Source organism: Oncorhynchus gorbuscha, linkage group LG12, assembly GCF_021184085.1.
Source record: "Oncorhynchus gorbuscha isolate QuinsamMale2020 ecotype Even-year linkage group LG12, OgorEven_v1.0, whole genome shotgun sequence".
In the NCBI taxonomy this organism is placed as follows: domain Eukaryota; kingdom Metazoa; phylum Chordata; class Actinopteri; order Salmoniformes; family Salmonidae; genus Oncorhynchus; species Oncorhynchus gorbuscha.
The window spans coordinates 29,361,139-29,386,228 of NC_060184.1; the positions used below are offsets into that span (position 1 = coordinate 29,361,139).

At 42.2% G+C, this 25,090-nt stretch overlaps 1 protein-coding gene across 3 annotated transcripts in view; it reads left to right on the plus strand.

Annotated features, from left to right (window-relative positions):
- Positions 1-25,090, plus strand: part of LOC123990850 (disheveled-associated activator of morphogenesis 1-like) — a 127,328-nt gene that overhangs the window by 14,556 nt on the left and 87,682 nt on the right. For 2 of the 3 annotated variants that reach the window (XM_046291772.1, XM_046291774.1), the window contains exon 1: positions 19,309-19,718. The exons of the other annotated variant lie outside the window; for it this stretch is intronic. The gene's annotated coding sequence lies outside the window, so the exon portion shown is untranslated. Of the gene's footprint in view, positions 1-19,308; positions 19,719-25,090 lie in introns of those variants that run through there. 3 annotated transcript variants of the gene reach the window in all.

Consider the following 25,090-nt stretch of genomic DNA (forward strand, 5'->3'; position numbering starts at 1 on the left):
GGAAATGACAGTTAGTCTTGGAAGACTAGCCCTTGGTGGGCTCAAAGAGATCCTAATAAACAAACAAACATTTAGAATTTTGGACAGTGAATGTAAGACAATTCAACCAGTTCGAATCCCAAAATAGTTCACCAATCTGTGTGTATAGAGCAGGCAAAATAGTTGTTTACATGCGTGATGGACAAACAAGTGTAGCCTATGGTGAAAGATGTGACTGAAATTTTAAGGGTGGGGAGAGTGCGAGAGGGTTGATGAGCAGGCTTGACGTGCTCGCATCTTATGACATGAATTAGGTCCACAGAATTATACCTAGGATGAGTGGCTTCAATGATGGAACTTTGAATGTCTTTTGCGCTAACAGGCTTGAGCTAGCAAGTTAACAAGCTTGTGTGTGCAGAGTGGCACCAGAATTAACACATCTTATCTTTTTTTTGTAGTTTATGCTTCGGAGGTAGCCTAAACACGCACACACATCTGCAAAAATTTTCAGCTTGCAGGCAGATGCTGGAATACATTTCTGAGTGACAGTGAGGGCTTTGTATAGGCACGTTGTTGTGCTTTTTGTGGGACTAGAAAAAAATGCCTTGATCGTAAAATAAAGTTAAGAGGTTTCCATGCATTTAATATAACTATTCTGTTTATTGAACAGTATGGATCACTTTCGTTCCTGGTTCTGTTATTTGATAAAAATATTTTTGGTTCTGTTTCCTGAATCACTTCCAACCCTTGATAGAATTAGTGTTATTTTTGATACTTCTGTCAAATGTGTCTCTCAAATCAAGCCTGTCCATCAGCGCAGCCGATCCCCTTATCATGGTGCACACTTACTCATTGCTAGCCTGAGTCTGAGCTGCATCATGTTGGCTCCCCACTCCGTTTAGGTGTGTTGAAACTGTTAACTACTGTTTGCAAAACAGTGTCCGTAAAGACTACAACACTTTACAATGGAAGATAGTGATCAGCGACAAGTGCTTTTTGGTTTTTGGTTTTGATTGTATTTTTGTATTTTATTTAAAAAAAAAACATTTTTAACCTATTAAAAGTTTTTAATAGAAATTCCAACCCCAAAATAGTGAACATTCAATTGCCAAAACAGAAAATATTACATTCTCTGTCAGGTCCAAATTGGGTAGACGTCAATAGAAAAATTGGAAATTACTCTGAAATGATACAATTTATGTTACTTACTCATTTTTATTAGATTACTTTATCATCTTATCTCTGCTCAGGCAAAGGCAGCCAATACACAAGTATATATTTTTAAACCTGCATATTTAGCTAAAAGGTTAGCAGGCAATATTAAACTAGGGAAATTGTGTCACTTCTCTTGCGTTCATTAAATGCAGTTAGTGTATATGCAACAGTTTGGGCAGCCTGGCTCATTGCCAACTCATTTGCCAGAATTTTACGTTATGACATAACATTGTGCAATGTAACAGGAATATTTAGACTCATGGATGCCACTCGTTAGATAAAATACGGAATGGTTCCGTATTTCACTGAAATAATAAACGTTTTTATTTTCTAAATGATAGTTTCCGGATTTGACCCTATTAATGACCAAGGCTCGTATTTCTGTGTTTATTATATTATAATTAAGTCTATGATTTGATAGAACAGTCTGACTGAGCGGTGGTAGGCGGCAGCAGGCTCGTAAGCATTCATTCAGACTTTACTGCGTTTGCCAGCAGCTCTTAGCAATGCTTGCTTCACAGCACCGTTTATGACTTCAAACCTATCAACTCCTGAGATTAGGCTGGCAATCCTAAAGTGTCTATAAGAACATTGAATAGTCAAAAGGTATATGAAATAGTCGACGTGTCAATTCCTATAATAACTACAACCCAAAATATATATATTTTATTAATTATTATTATTTGGCTGATTTAGTTGGTATCGGCTATTTTTGGTCCTCCAATAACCGGTATCGGCGTTGAAAAATCATACTCTTCTTTCAAGTGATATCCTCTGGGTCCACATTGTACATTCTGTTGTATATGTCTGTTACCCAAAATAAATGAAATTCAATACTGTGTACTAATTTAGAACATACTGTTTAGTAAAAAAAATACACTAAGCAACAAATCTCAGCATGCTAGGCTCCTCCTACTGAGAATGCGTCATCTTATGCTATATTCTGTTGATTCCCACCTTTGTTAATTTTGGTACAGCGCGTCCCGACAGCTGATTATCAGCTATTGTCAAACACACGTGAGTCTCGAAAGACGATTCTCTATCTCAAGTGTGCAGTAAATTAAACTAGATGAAAAGCCAAAATGACATCCTAGCATTTAAAGCATACAAAATGTTTGAAATTTCACATACAGTACCTTTAAAACTTAGTAGCTACCCTAAATGGCTACTATTTAGAACGCAAGAACGGGTATTGGGACTCCACCATTGCTGCAGACTACCATTGTGTTTGGTTTCTAAGGAAACACTCGTCAGAATGGATGACTGCTGCCCTCATCGACAGCACGTGTCAATTGTTGGTTCTCTTCTCTAAATAACATGACAAAAAAACAAACAGAGTAAAGGCTAAATGCCCTCAGACTATTTGTAGGAAAGGCTAGGAAACCTAACGATCTGATAATCTGAGAAGTAGTATGAAATATCGCTGACGCAGCCCAGATTAACTGCAGATCTCTTTCCATGTGATCCCAGTGTAACCTGAATACTGTCTAAATTCCATAGCATCCTACCCAAGGCCTTCTGCAGACAGCCAATATCTGCACTTCATCCTTTAGCTACAATTGTGTGACCTGGAGACAGACTTTGAACAGGGACATCCTAGTTATGAAATGCATACACCAAGCCCCTTATCACCCCCATGGTCTTGTCACGGCTTCACTGGAGCCAGCTGACCCCCACCACCACCACTCTTTGTCTGAGCTGGGTGTTAGTGGTGCACGCCCTCTCCTCATCGCCAGGGCTCTGCCAGCTGTTCATTTGTGAATTATTTGTTCATTATCATGGTAATCTAGGCCTTGGTTCCGCTTCTGGCTTCTCTCTGGCTTCTCTGGCAGAGCAACTGTCGCTTGGGGACAAAGTGACACCTAAAACAGGCCATCGTTTGACACAGACTGCAGTGGAGAGGGAGTTGCTGCAACCCTTTTAAAAAGGGGAATGTCAATGAAAAATATTTGTTTGCGCTTATAACCCTACAATTGAATGGTGTCAATAGCGCTACATTGCAAGACTATTGGAGTCACCCTGATCTCTCTAGCAAAGGCCCTCTGCGTTCCATTTGTCACTTAAAATAAACATTTAATTTTATCCTGTTCGGGAAGCCCAGTCAAATATGAGATTAGCTTTACAGACCGTTTACACAGGGAAACTGCATTGTTTCCAAATCTGCATATTTGAGCACTCCACAGGGATGCCCGATTCAAGTCAAATCTTTCTCTTGATTAAATACAATTCTTTATAAACGGCAGAGTCAGAGATAAAAGCTGGCACACATTTAACCCTTTAGGGAGTAGGCTACAGTCCATAAAGTATTTTGGATTAATTGTGAAACTGATTAACTACATTCCTGGGATGTGGCGTACATTAAAGCCGCTTAACATTTAAAAAGACTACCAAACTATTTTCCCTATTCAAAGAACTAAAACAGTCTGATATTTGTATGTGTTTTTGCAGGTCCTTGAAGCTCCTCCACTGAAGTGAAACCAGAGCGGGTGGCATAGTTACACCAGAACTAGAACATCCTGTGCCTTTGACTCAAGGACACATCTAAGAATTTCAGTGGCCCAAAAAACCATTACATAGGTCACCCATTTCTGCATCGCCAGTATATTTATAGTAGTATAAAGTAGAGTGCAGCTACAAGGGTTACTTCTCTTGGGAATATGTGAAGACTTTTGGGTGTGTTATTTGCGTTTAACCAAGCAGGTGCATTACTAACATTAAAAAGCAGAAGAGTTGCAGGGGACAAGGCTGCAGGGTAACCTAGTGGTTAGAGCGTTGGATTAGTAACCGGAAGGTTGCAAGTTCAAACCCCTGAGCTGACAAGGTACAAATCTGTTGTTCTGCCCCTGAACAGACAGTTAACCCACTGTTCCTAGGCCGTCATTGAAAATAAGAATTTGTTCTTAACTGACCTTCCTGGTAAAATAAATAAATAAAATAAACATGCATGACAGGTTGCGAGGAGACCAAGCAATGAGAGCTTGTCCTTTTGCCCTTTCATTTCACCCTCTTCAAGTTCATAGATAGCTAGTAAGCCACACAAGCATGAACATCAGCATGTCTATGTCTAAGCATGATATGATCAGGGGGGGGTCCTAAACAGTCACAGGCTTAAAGGTGTACTATGCAGAAATCATCAATTTCCTGGTTGCAAAAATTCTAATAGTTATCCTGATTTCAGTTTGTGTGATAAAACAAGCAACTAAAGTTTAGAAAATCATTGGACCATATAAAACACTGTGAAATATATTTTTCTTTACCAAAAATAGTGTACTTTCAGCTGTTTGAAGCTGGTATACAAAACTGAAAGTAAGACATGAAAATGAAACGTAAGAACAGGAAGAATAGGGCACATAGAACAGTTCTACTGCTTCTTAGACTTGTTATCAATGACAGAGCTATAACTCACATCTTTATGTGAATTTTATCGGGTCGCCCAAAAAGTTGCAGATTTAACAGAGTAAACTCAAAGGCTGCTCATCTCCCCCTTCAAGATGAAGGAGAAAATGCTCTGAACTGCATGCCATTCTGTGCCCCGTTTCAAGAGCTGTACACAGGTCGCTGGTGACTCAGCTCAGATTGGTCAGTGCAGCTAGTGTTCCACATCCTTTTTTCTTGTACTATTGACCACACTTGCAGAAAGTATTCCTCCTTCAAATCGGCCCGCAACTAAAACATGCGGACTCTCCTTCACTGCAGCCGACGTGAGGAAAACATTTAAACGTGTTAACCCTCGCAAGGCTGCAGGCCCAGACGGCATCCCCAGGCGCGCCCTCAGAGCATGCGCAGACCAGCTGGCTGGTGTGTTTACGGACATATTCAATCAATCCCTATCCCAGTCTGTTGTTCCCACATGCTTCAAGAGAGCCACCATTGTTCCTGTTCCCAAGAAAGCTAAGGTAACTGAGCTAAACGACTACCGCCCCGTAGCACTCACTTCCGTCATCATGAAGTGCTTTGAGAGACTAGTCAAGGACCATATCACCTCCACCCTACCTGACACCCTAGACCCACTCCAATTTGCTTACTGCCCAAATAGGTCCACAGACGATGCAATCTCAACCACACTGCACACTGCCCTAACCCATCTGGACAAGAGGAATACCTATGTGAGAATGCTGTTCATCGACTACAGCTCGGCATTTAACACCATAGTGCCCTCCAAGCTCGTCATCAAGCTCGAGACCCTGGGTCTCGACCCCGCCCTGTGCAACTGGGTACTGGACTTCCTGACGGGCCGCCCCCAGGTGGTGAGGGTAGGCAACAACATCTCCACCCCGCTGATCCTCAACACTGGGGCCTCACAAGGGTGTGTTCTGAGCCCTCTCCTGTACTCCCTGTTCACCCACGACTGCGTGGCCACGCACGCCTCCAACTCAATCATCAAGTTTTGCGGACGACACAACAGTGGTAGGCTTGATTACCGACAACGACGAGACTGCCTACAGGGAGGAGGTGAGGGCCCTCGGAGTGTGGTGTCAGGAAAATAACCTCACACTCAACGTCAACAAAACTAAGGAGATGATTGTGGACTTCAGGAAACAGCAGAGGGAACACCCCCCTATCCACATCGCTGGAACAGTAGTGGAGAGGGTAGTAAGTTTTAAGTTCCTCGGCGTACACATCACAGACAAACTGAATTGGTCCACCCACACAGACAGCATCGTGAAGAAGGCGCAGCAGCGCCTCTTCAACCTCAGGAGGCTGAAGAAATTTGGCTTGTCACCAAAAGCACTCACAAACTTCTACAGATGCACAATCGAGAGCATCCTGTCGGGCTGTATCACCGCCTGGTACGGCAACTGCTCCGCCCACAACCGTAAGGCTCTCCAGAGGGTAGTGAGGTCTGCACAACGCATCACCGGGGGCAAACTACCTGCCCTCCAGGACACCTACACCACCTGATGTCACAGGAAGACTATAAAGATCATCAAGGACAACAACCACCCGAGCCACTGCCTGTTCACCCCGCTATCATCCAGAAGTCGAGGTCAGTACAGGTGCATCAAAGCTGGGACCGAGAGATTGAAAAACAGCCTCTATCTCAAGGCCATCAGACTGTTATACAGCCACCACTAACATTGAGTGGCTGCTGCCAACACACTGACTCAACTCCAGCCACTTTAATAATGGGAATTGATGGGAAATGATGTAAAATATATCACTAGCCACTTTAAACAATGCTACCTAATATAATGTTTACATACCCTACATTCTTCATCTCATATGTATACGTATATACTGTACTCTATATCATCTACTGCATCCTTATGTAATACATGTATCACTAGCCACTTTGTTTACATACTCATCTCATATGTATATACTGCACTCAATACCATCTACTGTATCTTGCCTATGCCGCTCTGTACCATCACTCACTCATATCTTTATGTACATATTCTTATCCCCTTACACTTGTGTCTATAAGGTAGTAGTTTTGGAATTGTTAGCTAGATTACTTGTTGGTTATTACTGCATTGTCGGACCGAGAAGCACAAGCATTTCGCTACACTCGCACTAACATCTGCTAACTATGTGTATGTGACAAATAAAATTTGATTTAAATCGAACGGCATGTCAAAATATTCCAAAGAACAGTGCCACCGACGGAAAACAAATTACAGGTAAACAACGGAGCAACTCTAGATAATAATTAAGAAAATACCACAAGCACATCCTGAACTTGACACAAGTTGAGCAGACTATTGTTTTCAGGGTTATTGTAAGACATGACCGAGTACATACAGTATCTTTACGCTGGTGCTGAATACCCAGGAATAGGGAATGGACAAAAACAAGTGCTGAGCAAATGAATATCCCTTCATTTTCAATTTCACCATAAGAGTAAGCGGCAGACAGAAAGAAGATTTATGAGTGTTCAAACCTGCTGCCATGTTGCTCCCTTTACCCCGAAGACACATGAAATCTAGTGCTTTCCCGACAGAGCAAAGTTTTCAAATATAAAAGGGCCTCTTCCAGCATCAGTCCTCGCACCAAGTAGTGGAATAGTGCAAATATCAGGGCCCTGGATAGCAGCAGGGTTCAGGACAAGCCAAGGCGATCTGTGTTGCTGCTGAAGCACTTTTGGTAATTGGATGATTCCTCCTGTCTCGTCATTTTTCTGAAAATGGCTCCGAGAAACCCAATGACTATCAAACCAGACATATGGTGAAGATATCAAATGTTTCCAATGTGGGGGGAAAGCCTTTTTTTAACAAGGAAGGGCTTTTTGGAATCCAGGGGGAACCAATGGCACCATGACCCTTATACTCTCTGTCCTCTTAACCCAAAGAGGCTGCTTTCTTGTTTGAAGGTTACTCTGCACACGCAGTTCCCTGTGTCAGATGTTGCTCAGTCGCAAACAATGACGAACAAGACAATGCCTTGTCACAGGTAACGAAAGAAAGGTGAACAAACGGGTGTGGAAGCAAAGTAGAAAAAAGCATGGTGTCAAAACACGAGACCTCTCTTGCTGTTGAGAGAGGGGGTGATCTCAGGATGGGAAAATGTAATGATAAAAGGAATCTGAAGGCACGTACGTACTGACTGAGATAATCTAACAAGTCATGGCTTCCAGTAGGAAACCACACATCCTACACATTGAGATTTCACATTCAGAATGTACACTGAACAAAAATATACACTTGAAGTGGGAAGTTTACATACACTTACATTGGAGTCATTAAAACTTGCTTTTCAATCACTCCAAATTTCTTGTAAGCAAACTATAGTTTTGGCAAGTCGTTTAGGATATCTACTTTGTGCATGATACAAGTAATTTTTCCAACAATTGTTTACAGACAGATGATTTTATTTATAATACACTGTATCACAATTGCAGTGGGTCAGAAGTTTACATACACTAACTTGACTGTGCCTTTAAACAGCTTGGAAAATTCCAGAAAATGATGTCATAGCTTTAGAAGCTTCTGATAGGCTAATTGACATCATTTGAGTCAATTGGAGGTAAACCTGTGGATGTATTTCAAGGCCTACATTCAAACTCAGTGCCTCTTTGCTTGACATCATGAGAAAATAAAAATAAATCAGCCAAGACCTCAGAAAAACAATTGTAGACCTACAAGTCTGGTTCATCCTTATGGGGGCAATTTTCAAATGCCTTAAGGTACCACATTCATCTGTACAAACAATAGTATTCAAGTATTAACACCATGGGACCATGCAGTCGTCATACTGCTCAGGAAGGAGACTCGTTCTGTCTCCTAAAGATGAATGTACGTTGGTGCGAAAAGTGCAAATCAATCCCAGAACAATAGCAAAGGATGCTGTGAAGATCCTGGAGGAAACCGGTACAAAGGTATCTATATCCACAGTAAAATAAGTCCCATATCGACATAACCTGAAAGGCCGCTCAGGAAGCCACTGCTCCAAAACCGTCATAGAAAAGCCAGACTATGGCTTGTAAGTGCAGAGATCGTACTTTTTGGAGAAATGTTCTCTGGTCTGATGAAGTAAAAATATAAATGTTTGGCCATAATGACCATCTTTATGTTTGGAGAAAAAGGGGGAGGCTTACAAGGCGAAGAACACCATCCCAACTGTGAAGCACGGGGATGGCAGCATCATGTTGTGTGGGTGCTTTGCGGCAAGAGGGACTGGTGCACTTCACAAAATAGATGGAGTCATGATGCAGGAAAATTATGTGGATATATTGAAGCAACATCTCAAGACATGAGTCAGGAAGTTCGAACTTGGTCGCAAATGGGTCTTCCAAAGGAACAATGACCCCAAGCATACTTTTAAAGTTGTGGCAAAATGGTTTAAGGACTACAAAGTCAAGGTATTGGAGTGGCCATCACAAAGCCCTGACCTCAATCCTATAGAGAATTTGTGGGCAGAACTGAAAACGTGTGTGCGAGCAGACTTGGAAGGCTACCCGAATGCTACCAAATACTAATTGATCTTATGTAAACTTCTGATCCACTGGGAATGTGATGAAAGGAGTAAAAGCTGAAATAAATAATTTTCTCTTATTATTCTAACATTTCACATTCTTAAAATAGTGGTGATCCTAACTGACCTAACACAGTGCATTTTTTAAATAGGATTAAATGTCAGGAATTGTGAAACTGAGTTTAAATTTATTTGGCTATGGTGTATGTAAATTTACGACTTCAACTGTAAATGCAACATGTAAAGTGTTGGTCCCATGTTTCATGAGCTGAAATCAAAGATCCTAGAAATGTTCCATATGCACAAAAACATATTTCTCTCAGATTTTGTGGACGAATCTGTTTACTTCCCTGCTAGTGAGCATTTCTTCTTTGCCAAAGTGTCTGAACTCTCTACGGACAGTGGCTCTGGACTGGATCTGATCTGACCTTTTGAACTGTTTGTTTATGTCTGACTGTTATTTTGATCTTTGAACTTGTTGCATATCAAGAAGCTGATTTAAACAGCATGATCATTACACAGTTGCACCTTATGCTGGGGGCAGTAAAAGGCCACTATAAAATGTGCAGTTTGTCACACAACACAATGCTACAGATGTCTCAAGTATTCAGGGAAGCTGACTGCAGGAATGTCCACCAGAGCTGTTGTCAGAGAATTGAATGTTAATTTCTCTACCACAAGTTGTCTCCAATGTCGTTGCAGAGAATTTGGCAATATGTCCAACAGACCTCACAACCGCAGACCACGTGTAACCATGCAAGCCCAGGACCTCAACGTCCGGCTTCTTCACATGCGGGATCTTTTGAAAACAGCCACCCGGACAGCTGATGAAAGGAAAAGTTTACACAACTGAAGAATTATGATATCGTAACTGACTTCAGTGGGCAAATGCTCACGTTCAATAGCATCTGGCACGCTGGAGAAGTGTGCTATTTACGGATGAATCGTTCTCATTCTGAGAAATAAGCATCTTCTCATCAGGTAGGCCACTTGATTTCAATAATCTTAAAGTGAACAAGCTGTTGTTCAAACAGTTGGAGACTGACAGGAGGGTGTATTCATAACAGTTAAAACTGTTCTACCTTGTTAGCAAGCACATACTGTATCTATAATGGACAGACTTTAAATATAAAGATTAGCTCGCTACTCACTGGCATGTGGGCTTATTTATTTATCATTAGTGGATGTGCATTGTTCTGGTTAAATTTGTAATGTTTCCTCCCGAGTGGCGCAGTGGCCACTAGAGATCCTGGTTCGAGTCCAGACTCTGTCGTAGACTTCTGCGACCGGGAGACACATGGGGCGGCGCACAATTGGCCAAGTGTTGTTAGGGGAGGGTTTGGCCGGCAGGGATGTACTTGTTTACATGCACGCTGAATTGGTGTGGCTGGCTTCCGGGTTAAGCGGGCATTGTGTCAAGAAGCAGCGTCGTGTTTCGGAGGACACACAGCTCTCGACCTTCGCTTCTCCTGAGTCTGTACGAGAGTTGCAGCGTTGAGAGGACTGTAACTACCAATTTGGATACCCTGAAATTGGGGAGAAAAGTTTTAATAAAAATAATAATGACCGTCTTGAAAGCCAGATCAGTGATTATTGCAAAAAGCAGGTTAAACTATACTGATAATATAATTCAAATTATTAGTGTATCTTATGGTTTTGGAAGGGTTCTAATTAGCCTAGGTATAATTTCACATGCAGAGTTTTGACCTTTAAAATTGTGCAGCAAAGCTTATTTAGAGTACTTAAATATATATATTGTCACGACCATGCGATGCTGTCACGTTCTGACCTTTATTTCCTTTGTTTTGTCTTTATTTAGTATGGTCAGGGCGTGAGTTGGGGTGGGCAGTCTGTTTGTGTTTCTATGTTTTTTTTCTATTTCTGTGTTTGGCCTGATATGGTTCTCAATCAGAGGCAGCTGTCTATCGTTGTCCCTGATTGAGAACCATATTTAGGTAGCCTGGGTTTCACTGTTGGTTTGTAGGTGTTTGTTTCCGGTGTCAGTGTTTGTGCCACACGGGACTGTTTCAGTTTGTTTATATTCACTTTATTGTTTGTGTATTTCATAGTGTTCAGTCTTTTTTATTTAAACATGGACACTTACCTCACTGCGTATTGGTTCGATCCTTGCTACACCTCTTCAGACGAAGAGGAGGAAATCTGCCGTTACAGATGCATTTCTTTTGGGACATGTGCTCTCACCACTCTGTGTGTAAGGATAGGGGACTCACTCAGAGAGTAATGCTACCTGAGTTACTTTACAATTGGGGTGTCACCGCAAGGCCATCTACTAGTGTTGTCATGATTCCAGAATTTTGACATCGATACCAGGCATTTTAGCCAAACTCACCAAATGGCACTTGGTCCAGACAGAAACTCAGCTACTGCTCTGTTCAATAGTTGAGCATCTTTTGAGTTTCGAGTAGCAAAATACATAATTGTGGTGATTTATTTGAATGGTAAATCAAGATGTAGCGTAGGCCTATCCACAATACAGGTGAATGCATATTCAATAGGAGTGCATCCATTGGGTTAATGCTTGTTTTGGCTGATTTCATGGGGCTACAGATAACAAAATCTATTTCCTGTTCCATTTTAGACTTATTTTATGATACTGATCAACATCTGCATAGAAGTAGCTTCTTTTATAGAAAATATGACATCATTAATGAGGCAGTCAGTTTGCTGAGGTAAATAGATAATCTTTGGGAGAGACATGAGAAGTTCATTTTGGTGGTGTTCAGCTTTGAAATCAGCATATTTTGCATTATGGTTTGCATATTAAATCACAAACAAAAGTACTAGGGTCGTGAAGTGATGTTAGCTTTAGCTGTCAGCTAGCAAGGAAAGTTAACCTACAAAGCTGGAAGCTACCAGTGTCGTCTTCCATTAGTGCTGAGCAATTAACCGACATATCGTTTTTTGGGGGTGTTATTAAACTACCGATGTCGGGTCAATTTTGTGAGCCCAACGCACTGTTTCGAAAGAGAAATCATTCCTGATATAAATCCTGTGAAGAACTACGGGGGATGCTGGTCTGAAGTGAGTTTTAATTAAGCAAATAGTCAACCTAGTTCAGAGCAAGAACATGGTAATGAACTACAATGACCAAAATCCATTTAGCCTTTTTTTTTTCCAGCTGTGTCTGAGCTGGATCTACTTTTACACCTGCTATGTTAGATACACACAGACTACATGAGAGAGGAATGTAGACAACTAGGAGAGGGAGACAGTTTGTGAAAGTATGCCTTATCTACTTTTAAGAACTAGTAAAATGATTGTCAGACAGCTCTGCAGCATGCTTAGCCAGGCTAGCCTAGCTAGTAGGCTGTGATTCAATGATAAATTAACAGGCACCGTATCGATTATATGCAACGAAGGACAAGCTAGATAAACTTGTAATATCATCAACCATGTGTAGTTAACTAGTGATTATGTTAAGATTGATTGTTTTTTATTAGATCCGTTTAATGCTAGCTAGCACCTTACTGTGGCTCCTTGCTTCACTCGCATAACAGGTAGTCAGCCTGCCACGCAGTCTCCTCGTGGAGTGCAATGTAATCGGCCATGTTCGGTGTCCAAAAATGCCGATTTAAAGATTTATGAAAACTTGAAATTGGCCCTAATTAATTGGCCATTCAGATTAATCGGTCGACCTCTACAAGCCAAAGCTTCATACTATTTTTCAGACATAGAGAACTGACACTGGCCATTGGGATAGGATTGGTTTGGGGGATCTGTCTGTGGCTTGCCTTTTTAATTATTTTTAAAAATCCTTCTGTTTTAATCATTGTTGGGAAGAAGTCTAGTCCAAAGCAGATGTTGGGTACTATGTTTAATATTATATGAATCCAATCAATTAAAATGGGCAATATGGGTGCAATCAATCAACTTAAACAATGAAATTTATAGTTAAACAAAATAATGATACAGGATTTCTTGTCTTGTCTGTTTCTAACTGCAAAAACTATTTCAGAACATTCTCAGATGGTGGGTGTCAAGGCATGCTAGAATGACCTGATAAGCAGCTTGATTAAATTAGTACCCGCAAAACACCAGTCTCAACGTCAACAGTGAAGAGGCGACTCCGGGATGCTCGTCTTCTAGGCAGAGTTGCAAAGCCATATCTCAGACTGGCCAATGAAAAGAAAAGATTTAGATGAGCAAAAGAACACAGACACTGGACAGAGGAACTCTGCCTAGAAGGCCAGCATCCCCGAGTCGCCTCTTCACTGTTAACGTTGAGACTGGTGTTTTGCGGGTACTATTTAATCAAGCTGCCAGTTGAAGACTTGTGAGGCGTCTGTTTCTCAAACTAGACACTCTAATGTACTTGTCCTCTGGCTCAGTTGTGTACCAGGGCCTCCCAGTCCTCTTTCTATTCTGGTTAGGGCCAGTTTGTGCTGTTTTGTGAAGGGAGTAGTACACAGCATTGTACGAGATCTTCAGTTTCTTGGCAATTTCTTGCATGGAATATCCTTCATTTCTCAGAACAAGAATAGACTGACTAGTTTCAGAAGAAAGTTCTTTGTTTCTGGCCCTTTTGAGCCTGTAATCGAACCCACAAATGCTGATGCTCCATATACTCAACTAGTCGAAAGAAGGCCAGTTTTATTGCTTCTTTAAATCAACGCAACAGTTTTCAGCTGTGCTAACACATAATTGCAAAATGGTTTGCTAATGATCAATTAGCCTTTTTAAAATGATACATTTGGATTAGCTAACACAACATGCCATTGAAACACAGGAGTGATGGTTGCTGATAAATGTAGATATTCCGTAAAAAAATCAGCTGTTTCCAGCTCCAATAGTATTTTACAACATTAACAATGTCTACACTGTATTTCTTTTAAATTTTATGTTAATGGACATTTTTAAGTGACTCCAAACTTTTGAACGGTAGCGTATGTGTTTTTTTTTCACCCCACCCTGTCCCCTGTTCCCTCACCCGCTTTAACCCTTCAACTACAAACGTGCCAGACGTGTTGTTAAAACAGAGGCACAACGTGAGGCGTCTGTCCTCTGGTGCAGGACGTGTGTGTGTGTGTGTGACATGCTGGCCAAACCGGACGCGCACACATTGATTTTGTACACCCACACCAGAAGCGATCAGAACACGCAGGTTGAAATATCAAAACAAACTGTGTACCAATTATATTAATTTGGGGACAGGTCAAAAAGCATTAAACATGTATGGCAATTTAGCTAACTAGCTTGCTGTTGCGAGCTAATTTGTCCTGGTATATAAACATTGGGTTGTTATTTTACCTGAAATGCACAAGGTCCTCTACTCTGACAATTAATCCACAGATAAAACAGTAAACTGAATTAGTTTCTCATCATCTTTCCTCCTTCCTTAAGGCTTCTTTTTCTTCTTTGGACTTTATATGGCGGTTGGCAACCAACTTTACAGCATTACCACAATCTGGAGTCTGGACCTTAGTTCATTTTCCAATCACCCACGTGGGTATATACTGCTTAAAACCAATGAGGAGATGGCAGGTGGGTATATGCTCCTAAAAACCAACGAGGAGATGGGAGAGACCGGACTTGCATTGCGTTCAGCGTCACAAATAGAACCAATTTCTATTTTAGCACCTTGCCACGCAGATGCCCGCGAGCAGTGTGGGTGCCATGATTGAATAACATGTATGTGTTCATGTTTTTTGCAATGCTCGCACACATGACGCGAGTGGTGTGGTCAGCATGTTAGAGTAGGAATTGGAACACAGAGAGCATTTGCATGATGGTATTAAGTGGTCAAGCCAAGAGGCCATCGAGACAGCATCAACCAGTGGTCACTCTGTCAGTGAGCTTTTACACCCAGAAACTTGTTTAATCATCACATGACATGTATACAGCCATATTGCTTTAGCCTCCTAAAGTACAATTTTGATAGCCTATGTCCGGCTAGTCAAAAAAGGAGTCATGCCATTAGATCAATTTCCTACTATGGCCAATAGTTGCTTATAAACTGGGTGGTTCGAGCCCTGAATGCTGATTGGCTGACAGCTGTGGTATATCAGACCGTATACCACTGGTATGACACAACCATTTATTTTTACTACTCTAATTACTTTGGTAACCAGTTTATAATAGCAATAAGGCACCTCTGGGGTTTGATATATGGCCAATATACCACGGCTAAGGGCTGTATCAGGTACTGCCTTTAGCCGTGGTATATTGGCCATATACCACACCTGCTCGGCCTTATTGCTTAAAAATATCTCTCAGGATATGCATAGGCCTAAATTCCCATTAATTCTTCATTGAGATCTGGCTGAGGATCAAGTACATGTTCTGATAGTCTCTTTGTCTGCCCTCTCTCATTCTGTCCACGAATCAGCAATGGTTGCTTGAGCTCTTCATAGCATTGAGGCACATCTGGGGGGGATCAACAAGTTAGGCCCTAAACCAGAACTGTTAACCCCCAAATTCCATAAATCCAGTGCAAGCACGTTCCCCAACAGCTGCAGCCCTTTGCCTTGCTCTTTCCTTTCTCCCATTAAAAGTTTGGAATTCCTTAATGCCCAACACGACACAACACATCAAGCAAAGCTCCCATGGAAGGACGTCTCTTTTGAAACATAATGTGCGAACCAGACAGGCACTAAGTATGTTTTGTATGGTTGATGTACCTTGCCAGCTTAGAATTGGTTCTTTGATTTGATTTTGATTTCATCCTTTATTTAGCCAGGTAAGTCATTGAGAACAAATTCAATAACAACCTTATTAACTATTAAGATTAAGCGGTTCAACTGGAAAGTATTTCACGTCCCTATATCAGGTAGCAGAATTCAGATTTTGCCAAGGCTGTCCTCTGAATTGGAGAGGACAATCAGGAAAGCCTAAAACCTTTTGAGGTAGCCACCAATGCAAATAGACCAAGATCCTCTGAAAGTTAAACACACAAGCTCCCTCCCCTCTCTTCTACTCATATTTCCCACTCAATCACTCCCTCTTTCTCATTCTCACTTTATCTTTCTTTTGAAGTTCAAAAGACAGCTGCATGGAATAAAATGCTATTTTGACCACGAACAGGAGGAGCAGTTGCTTTTCTCTCCTTTTATTCTGGATCCCAGATTTAAAAAGCAGTGCTCCCTGCCTTGGCGAGATATCGGCCCTTTTTTTCACAGGTCCAGTTGTTCAGTGGCATTCAGGGTTGCAGAACACCATGCGTGGCAAGGCCCCTCGTGGGGTGTCCGGAGTGATGCCAGGCGGCAATTACAAGGCCTTTCCACCCCTCTTAACGCAACCCTCTCTACGCCCTCTACGCCAAGCTTTTAATTTGTGATCACGATAGTCCCAAATTAGGGGGGCTGCATTGATGGAATTTGTGGGTACGGCCCATCCCTGAATTCACCATTCCTTTTGGTTTGGAATGGGACAACTGGGCTTTTATGTAGAACCCCCACACATGATGCACACACCCACATCGTTTAGTGGTTAGGTGCACTTGGTTCAGAGGCAGGGCACATATCAGGCTTTACTCAATGGAACCTTACCCCCCTCCCGGATCGTTAGTTGCCCCTCACACTGCAGAGCAGAAGCCCAGAGAGAGTCAGGGCTGCTCCATGGAACCGGACCTGTGTGTTATTCCAGCTGCAGTCGGCCCTTTTCAGAGGCGGCATCCCAGAACAAGATAACTCCTTGTGTTATCCATTGGTTCAACACATGCCCTTTGCTTTAGGTACATTGGTTACATAACTATATTGCTATTAGCACAACTAGAATGGTGATGAACAAAGGAAAACAATGTAGGCTGCTTGAGTCCATTACATGTCAGTTCCAATAGAAGACCCTACATTATGGACATTTTGTTAATTAGAAAGGTATTCCGAGTTGGACACATTTTGATGAATATAAGTACGTTCCTTGGAGAATTTCTGTATCCTGCTGTAAATTATGTAACCTCTGCTCCAGACTAGAATGCTGCTAGCTGTGGCTTAATGCAGAGCTCATCCCTCTGCATTGTGACAAGTATTGGCCTGACGAGATTGTTGTTTATTCAAATAAACAAATGTGAAGACCAGCCTCACTGTTGGTTCGATCTTATTTCTACAAATGCTCAATACACCATAAAAACCAAGGGTTTGTGCTATGCCATGTCAATCTCTTTCTTCTCTTAGTAGCCTAATACTTGTTAATTAAATTATACTTATCCCACCAGACATGCCACCAGGGGTCTTTTCACAGTCCCCAAATCCAGAACAAATTCAAGAACGCGTACAGTATATAGAGCCCTTATTACATGGAACTTCCTTCCATCTCATATTGCTCAAATAAACAGCAAACCTGGTTTGAAAAATCTGATAAAGTAACACCTCACGGCACAAAGCCTCTCCCCTATTTAACCTAGATAGTTTGTGTCTATGCATTAATATCTAGGCTACTTGTGCCTTTTAAAAAATGTATGTAGTTCTGTCCTTGAGCTGTTCTTGTCTATTGATGTTCTGTATTATGTTTCATGTTTTGTGTGGACCCCAGGAAGAGTAGCTGCTGCTTTTGCAACAGCTAATGGTGATCCTAATAAAATACCAAATAAGTATTCAGACCACTTTACTTTTTCCACATTTTGTTACGTTACAGCCTTACTCTAAAATGGATTAAATAAAACAAATTCCTCATCAATCTAGACACAATACCCCCTAATAACAAAGCAAAAAAAAATCCCCTGTTTTTTTTTCTCTCATTTATAAAGAAAGATTTGCATAAGTATTCAGACCCTCTATTCAGTACTTTGTTGAAGCACCTTTGGCAGCGATTACAGCCTCGAATCTTCTTGGATATGACGCTACAAGCTTGGCACACTGGTATTTTGGGAGTTTCTCCCATTCTTCTCTGCAGATCCTCTCAAGCTCTGTCAGGTTGGTGGGGGAGCGTCACTGCACAGCTGTTTCCAGGTCTCTCCAGAGATGTTTGATCAGGTTCAAGTCCGGGCCAGTGTCACCAGCAAATCACCCCCACACCACAACACCCCCTCCTCCATGCTTTACGGTGGGAAATATACAAGCAGAGATCCTCTGTTCACCCACACCGCACTCACAAAGACACGGCGGTTGGAACCAAATATCTCCAATTTGGACTCCAGACCAAAGGACACATTTCCACCGGTCTAATGTCCATTGCTCGTGTTTCTTAGCCCAAGCAGGTCTCATCTTCGTAGTGGTTTATTTGCAGCAATTCGAACCATAAAGGCCTGATTTCACATCCTCTGAACAGTTGATGTTGATGTGTCTGTTACTTGAACTCTGTGAAGCAATTCTTTGGGCTGTAATTTCTGACTCTAATGAACGTATCTTCTGCAGCAGAGAACTCTGGGTCTTCCATTCCTGTGGCGGTCCTCATGAGAGCCAGTTTCATCATAGCGCTTGATGGTTTTTGCAACATCACTTAAAAACTTTCAAAGTTCTTGAAATGTTCCATATTGACTGACCTTCATGTCCTAAACTAATGATGGGCTGTCATTTCTCTTTGCTAATTTGAGCTGTTCTTGGCACATTATTTTACCAAATAAGGCTATCTTCTGCCCCCCCCACCATGTCACAACACAACTGATTGGCTCAAACATTCATTTGTGGAATTTCTTTCCTTAACTTTTCAGGAAGGCACACCTGTTAATTGAAATGCATTCCAGGTGACTACCTCATGAAGCTGGTTGAGAGAATGCCAAGAGTGTGCATCAAGGCAAAGGGTGGCTACTTTGAAGAATCTAAAATATAAAATAAATGTTGATTTGTTTGACACATTTTTGTTATTCCATGTTATTTCATGGTTTTTATGTCTTCACTATTATTCTACAATGTAGAAAATCCCTTGAATGAGTAGGTGTTCTAAAACGTTTGACCAGTAGTGTATGTAAATACTCATCAACATTATTTAGTAACATTATCTATTGCTATTTTTTTTTTACTCCCTCACTGACACTCTCCTCCACTCTCTCTTGAAAACACTCTCAGACATATATACACACACACACACACAGGCTCACACCTAGGCTTCATTTTCTCACAACCCTTCTATAAACAAACCCTAAACACTTTAGCAAACCATAAGGGGGTTAAACTGCCTGAGTCCTATAATGGTTCTGGCTGTTGAAAAGGGGTGTGGTCTAAAGCCAGTAACATCTGTGCCTTTACCCTCAGCCCCCACAGCATGCCGGTGGAACAGAGCGAGAGAGAGGAGGGAGAGAGATTATGACGTAGAGAGGCAGGGATGGACCATTTGTTTTCGCAAATTCTCAGGAATACTAGGGAGAGGCTGCATTTGCCGGCCGGCTGGGGGAAGATCAGGAACGTCTGCTTTTGCTGTGTGCTTTTAAACTTCCACAAACCGGGCTCTGGGAATACATCCAACCAGAGCTGGCCTATATTCTTCCTCCCTTTCATTGTGGACAGCCCTTGGGGAATTTTGTCACTTGAGGCTTTTTATTCATGTGCTGAGATCCAATCAGTGTGTTACCTGGATACTGATAGCTCCCAGAAACAGTCTTTCGCTGGGAAGCTGTGATGGAAGCAGCTCTGTAGTAAATGTGCGTGTGCAAAACTGGATACTGCAGCAACGCGGACTCTTAAAGGGGATACAGCAACTCTCGCTCACTGCAATAGGGGGTAAGAAAATGCTGAATTTGATATCCCACCATTCTCCCCCGTAATGAAGTGAGAGAAATGGGGTCGAGCATTGTCCAGTCAGCGAGCATGTCTTCTATCTCTGCCGATAGGATGGTGTGATGCCTGCATGTGATTATTACCTCTGCGAGGGGTATAGGCCCTGATGGACTGTTAACCCTTCAGTTGGCTATCTCACTCAGTGTGTTATTCCACTCGCTGGGAGGTGTGACTGCTTGTATAATTAATTGGGAGGTGGCGGTTTGTTGAGAGGGGGGGGGGGTGCCTTGGGCAGTTCGTAATGTAGAGATCTGTCCTCTCTGCATGCGGGGGAATGCCCCGTAATGACAAGCTTCGTCTAGAGATGTGCTGAGGCGGTGGGACAAAAATGCTCCAACCTCCCTCAACAGTTTTCTGTATCAGAGTATGCAGCCTTTGAGCAGAGGTGTGTGTGAGCAAGGGGGATGAGCTGGCATACATTTTTATCGAGGGGGTGGGGCAGTGCAGATAAGGAGGTCAATGAAATGGAGAGTCACCTTGAAAAGAGAAGTCACTTCAAGTGGTCTCTCTCCCAGGCATGCTATTTTCCACTCTTCATATGGTCTCTCTCAATTAATGTTGCTTTGCTTTATCAACATGCCCGTAAGAGATGCAGCAAATGCAAGGAACAAATAGTTCAACTTAATGCCTACGTAGATAGTTTCAATCCCTTTCCCTAAAAGTTGAGAATGGTGGTGCAGACTCCTGTGTAACCTAGTCCCAATGTGTGTGCATCCCTTCCTCTGGTTTCTATCCCTCTCCTCACCTCTCCTTCCCTGCCCCATCAGTCTGTAATGTTAAGCAGTGTGTGTGTGTGTGTGTGTGTGGGGGGTCCCCCAAGCTGGTTGTCATGGCAGTTCCTAGAACTCATCAGTCCATCCATCCAGACAGTACATCTATCCATTTTGGAGGTATTTTTAAAACTACATCAAAACATTTAAGGTACAATACTAAACATCCATACTTTAATGTGAGATGTGACAGAGAATTAGACATTTACTAGTTTTTAAGCCAGTATGTAGGCGTGGCCTCTGCTTGGGAGTGGGCGCTCTCTCAAATCCAATTTGCTTTGAGTCATTAAAGCTGTGTTTGATTTTTGTCTGGCGATTTTTGGAAGAAAATAACTTTTCTCTCCACAAATGACAACAAACGGAGGATTAAAGAAAAGGCAATGTGTGGAATATGAGATCTTAAATAATACACAAAGCTTTAACTAGTCACCCAGCTGGCGTTGTCAAGGCAACTGAGGCATCGTGAGGATTCTGCAGTTTGAAACTACATTGCAGGATAAGATGGTGTCTCATGGAGACATAACATGCACAGCTTGAGCTACTCCAGGAAGTGACGTTGCAGGCTGGCCCCTCTCACTGAGTAACTCTAGTTGAAGGCCGACCGGGTACTGCAGGCTAACTAAAATATCCTTATAACTTCTGTGTGCGATTTTTAAGAAGCTGTTCAAGGACATACGTCTGGTGTATTAGAAGCAATTAATTGGCACCTTGATTGTCTTTGCACATTTTTTATTTATTTACACAAATGATTTACATTGACAATGAAGATTGCCATTTTTCCCTTCACAATAATGGGGATCCTGTTTTCTGCTAACAATACCTGCAGGACCGCAGAAGGTCTTGAACGTCTCTGACTGCCCCCTTCTCATTGAAGCCATTCTCCCCTGGATCTGTCCATGTATTGTACACAGAATTGCTTTGAAATAGTGCTCAATGTTTGCATGAGTGGTGACCAGTTTAGTGGATTGGAAAACCAGAGAACATGTTGTTTGGGATTCAAATGAGCAATTTATCAACTTTTCTAAAGGTCCAGTTCAAAGCTCCAAGGATTCCCTCTGACCCCACCTGTTTTCTTTCTCTTCCCTTTTTGACCTCTCCCTTCATAGGCCCTTTGACCAGGACAAACAAACATATAATGCCTGGATGACACCCACCTGACCAAGCATGTTAGGACACTGTCACTCCCAAACCTTCTCTACTATTTGCATGACTCTTATAGTTATGGCCTTGCTTAAAGTGGTCCTTTGCCAAAAACGATATTAATAAAACCCTATGAAATATGTCAAGAAGACATTGTGATGACAAGCAACCCCCCTTTTTAAGTCTTCTGGGAGTGTGGAAAGGATAGACTATTGTCTCTCTGCATTGGAATTTTAATATCTGTCTGACTTTGCTAGTAATGAATCTCTAGAGGCATGTCAAGTAATGAAGTTTAAATGTTTGCTTAAAGTGAATGAATTTTGGAGAACAGTCATTTTTGGAGTCATGGGTGCACACTTGGGCTGGGAATTGCCGATATGGTATGTATTGCGTTTCGATACTGTGATTTTTTTTTTATTGCGATTTGATGTTCCAAACATGTCTGCTGCGGAGGTACAAGAGAGTCATGAGAACAAGTTTAGATCAGTCATGGAAATAAAAGTGCTGAAAACAAATTGGCTCCATATTTGAAAAGAAGATGGATAACAAGCTATGGAGGAAAAATACTGGAGTTATGGTGCAAAAATAATATTGTGATATTGCTAAAACGATATATTGTCAAAAATAATATCCCAGTATGTAACTATCTGTTTCCCCCTCCAATCACTACTTGTAAGCTACCTACAGTTGAAGTCGGAAGTTTAGGTTGGAGTCATTAAAACTTGTTTTTCAACCATTCCACACATTTCTTGTTAACAAACTATAGTTTTGGCATGTCGGTTAGGACACCTACTTTGTACATCATACAAGTAATTTTTCCAACTATTGTTAACAGACAAATTATTTCACTTACTTCACTTCTATCACAATTCAAGTTGGTCAGAAGTTTACATACACTAAATTGACTGCCTTTCACAGCTTGGAAAATTCCAGAAAATGATGTCATGCGTTAGAAGCTTCTGATAATTGACATAATTTGAGTCAATTGGAGGTATACCTGTGGATGTATTTCTAGGCCTACCTTCAAACTCAGTGCCTCTTTGCTTGACATCATGGGAAAATCAAAAGAAATCAGCCAAGACCTCAGAAAAACAATTGTAGACCTCCACAAGTTTGGTAAATCTGTGGGAGCAAGCAATCAATCCCAGAACAACAGCGCAGGACCTGAAGATGGTGGAGGAAACCGGTACAAAAGTATCTATAGCCACAGTAAAGTCCTATATCAACATAACCTGAAAGGCCGCTCAACAAGGAAGAAGCCACTGCTCCAAAACTGCCATAAAAAAAGCCAGACTACGGTTTGCATCTGCACATGGGGACAAATATCGTACTTTTTGGAGAAATGTCCTCTGGTCTGATGAAACAAAAATAGAACTGTTCGGCCATATTGACCATCGTTATGTTTGGAGGAAAAAGGGGGAGGTTTGCAAGAACACAAGCCCGGGGGGTGGCAGCATAATGTTGTGGGGGTGCATTGCTACAGGAGGGACTGGTGCACTTCACAAAATAGATGGCATCACGAGGTAGGAAAATTGTGTCAATATTGAAGCAACATCTCAAGACATCAGTCAGGAAGTTAAAGATTGGTCGCAAATTGGTCTTCCAAATGGACAATGACTCCAAGCATACTTCCAAAGTTGTGGCAAAATGGCTTAAGACAACAAAGTCAAGGTATTGGAGTGGCCATCACAAAGCCCTGACCTCAAACTTATAGAAAATGTGTGTGCAGAACTGAAAAAGTTTGTGCGAGCAAGGAGGCCTACATTCCTGACTCAGTTACACCAGCTCTGTCAGGAGGAATGGGCCCCAAATCAAATCAAATTTGATTTGTCACATACACATGGTTAGCAGATGTTAATGCGAGTGTAGCGAAATGCTTGTGCTTCTAGTTCCGACAATGCAGTAATAACCAACAAGTAATCTAGCTAACAATTCCAAAACTACTACCTTATAGACACAAGTGTAAGGGGATAAGAATATGTACATAAAGATATGAGTGAGTGATGGTACAGAGCGGCATAGGCAAGATACAGTAGATGGTATTGAGTGCCGTATATACATATGAGATGAGTATGTAAACAAAGTGGCATAGTTAAAGTGGCTAGTGATACATGTATTACATAAAGATGCAGTAGATGATATAGAGTACAGTATATACATATACATATGAGATGAGTAATGTAGGGTATGTAAACATTATATTAGGTAGCATTGTGTAAAGTGGCTAGTGATATATTTTACATTTCCCATCAATTTCCATTATTAAAGTGGCTGTAGTTGAGTCAGTGTGTTGGCAGCAGCCACTCAATGTTAGTGGTGACTGTTTAACAGTCTGATGGCCTTGAGATAGAAGCTGTTTTTCAGTCTCTCTGTCCCAGCTTTGATGCACCTGTACTGACCTCGCCTTCTGGATGATAGCGGGGTGAACAGGCAGTGGCTCGGGTGGTTGTTGTCCTTGATGATCTTTATGGCCTTCCTGTGACATCGGGTGGTGTAGGTGTCCTGGAGGGCAGGTAGTTTGCCCCCGGTGATGCGTTGTGCAGACCTCACTACCCTCTGGAGAGCCTTACGGTTGTGGGCGGAGCAGTTGCCGTACCAGGCGGTGATACAGCCCGACAGGATGCTCTCGATTGTGCATCTGTAGAAGTTTGTGAGTGCTTTTGGTGACAAGCCAAATTTCTTCAGCCTCCTGAGGTTGTGTGTGTGGGTGGACCAATTCAGTTTGTCTGTGATGTGTACGGCGAGGAACTTAACTTACTACCCTCTCCACTACTGTTCCATCGATGTGGATAGGGGGGAGTTCCATCTGCTGTTTCCTGAAGTCCACAATCATCTCCTTAGTTTTGTTGACGTTGAGTGTGAGGTTATATTCCTGACACCACATTCCCGAGGGCCCTCACCTCCTCCCTGTAGGCCGTCTCGTCGTTGTTGGTAATCAAGCCTACCACTGTTGTGTCGTCCGCAAACCTGATGATTGAGTTGGCGGTGTGCGTGGCCACGCAGTCGTGGGTGAACAGGGAGTACAGGAGAGGGCTCAGAACGCACCCTTGTGGGGCCCCAGTGTTGAGGATCAGCGGGGTGAAAATGGTGTTGCCTACCCTCACCAACTGGGGAAGGCCCGTCAGGAAGTCCAGTACCCAGTTGCACAGGGCGGGGTCGAGACCCAGGGTCTCGAGCTTGATGACGAGCTTGGAGGGCACTATGGTGTTAAATGCCGAGCTGTAGTCGATGAACAGCATTCACACATAGGTATTCCTCTTGTCCAGATGGGTTAGGGCAGTGTGCAGTGTGGTTGAGATTGCATCGTCTGTGGACCTATTTGGGCGGTAAGCAAATTGGAGTGGGTCTAGGGTGTCAGGTAGGGTGGAGGTGATATGGTCCTTGACTAGTCTCTCAAAGCACTTC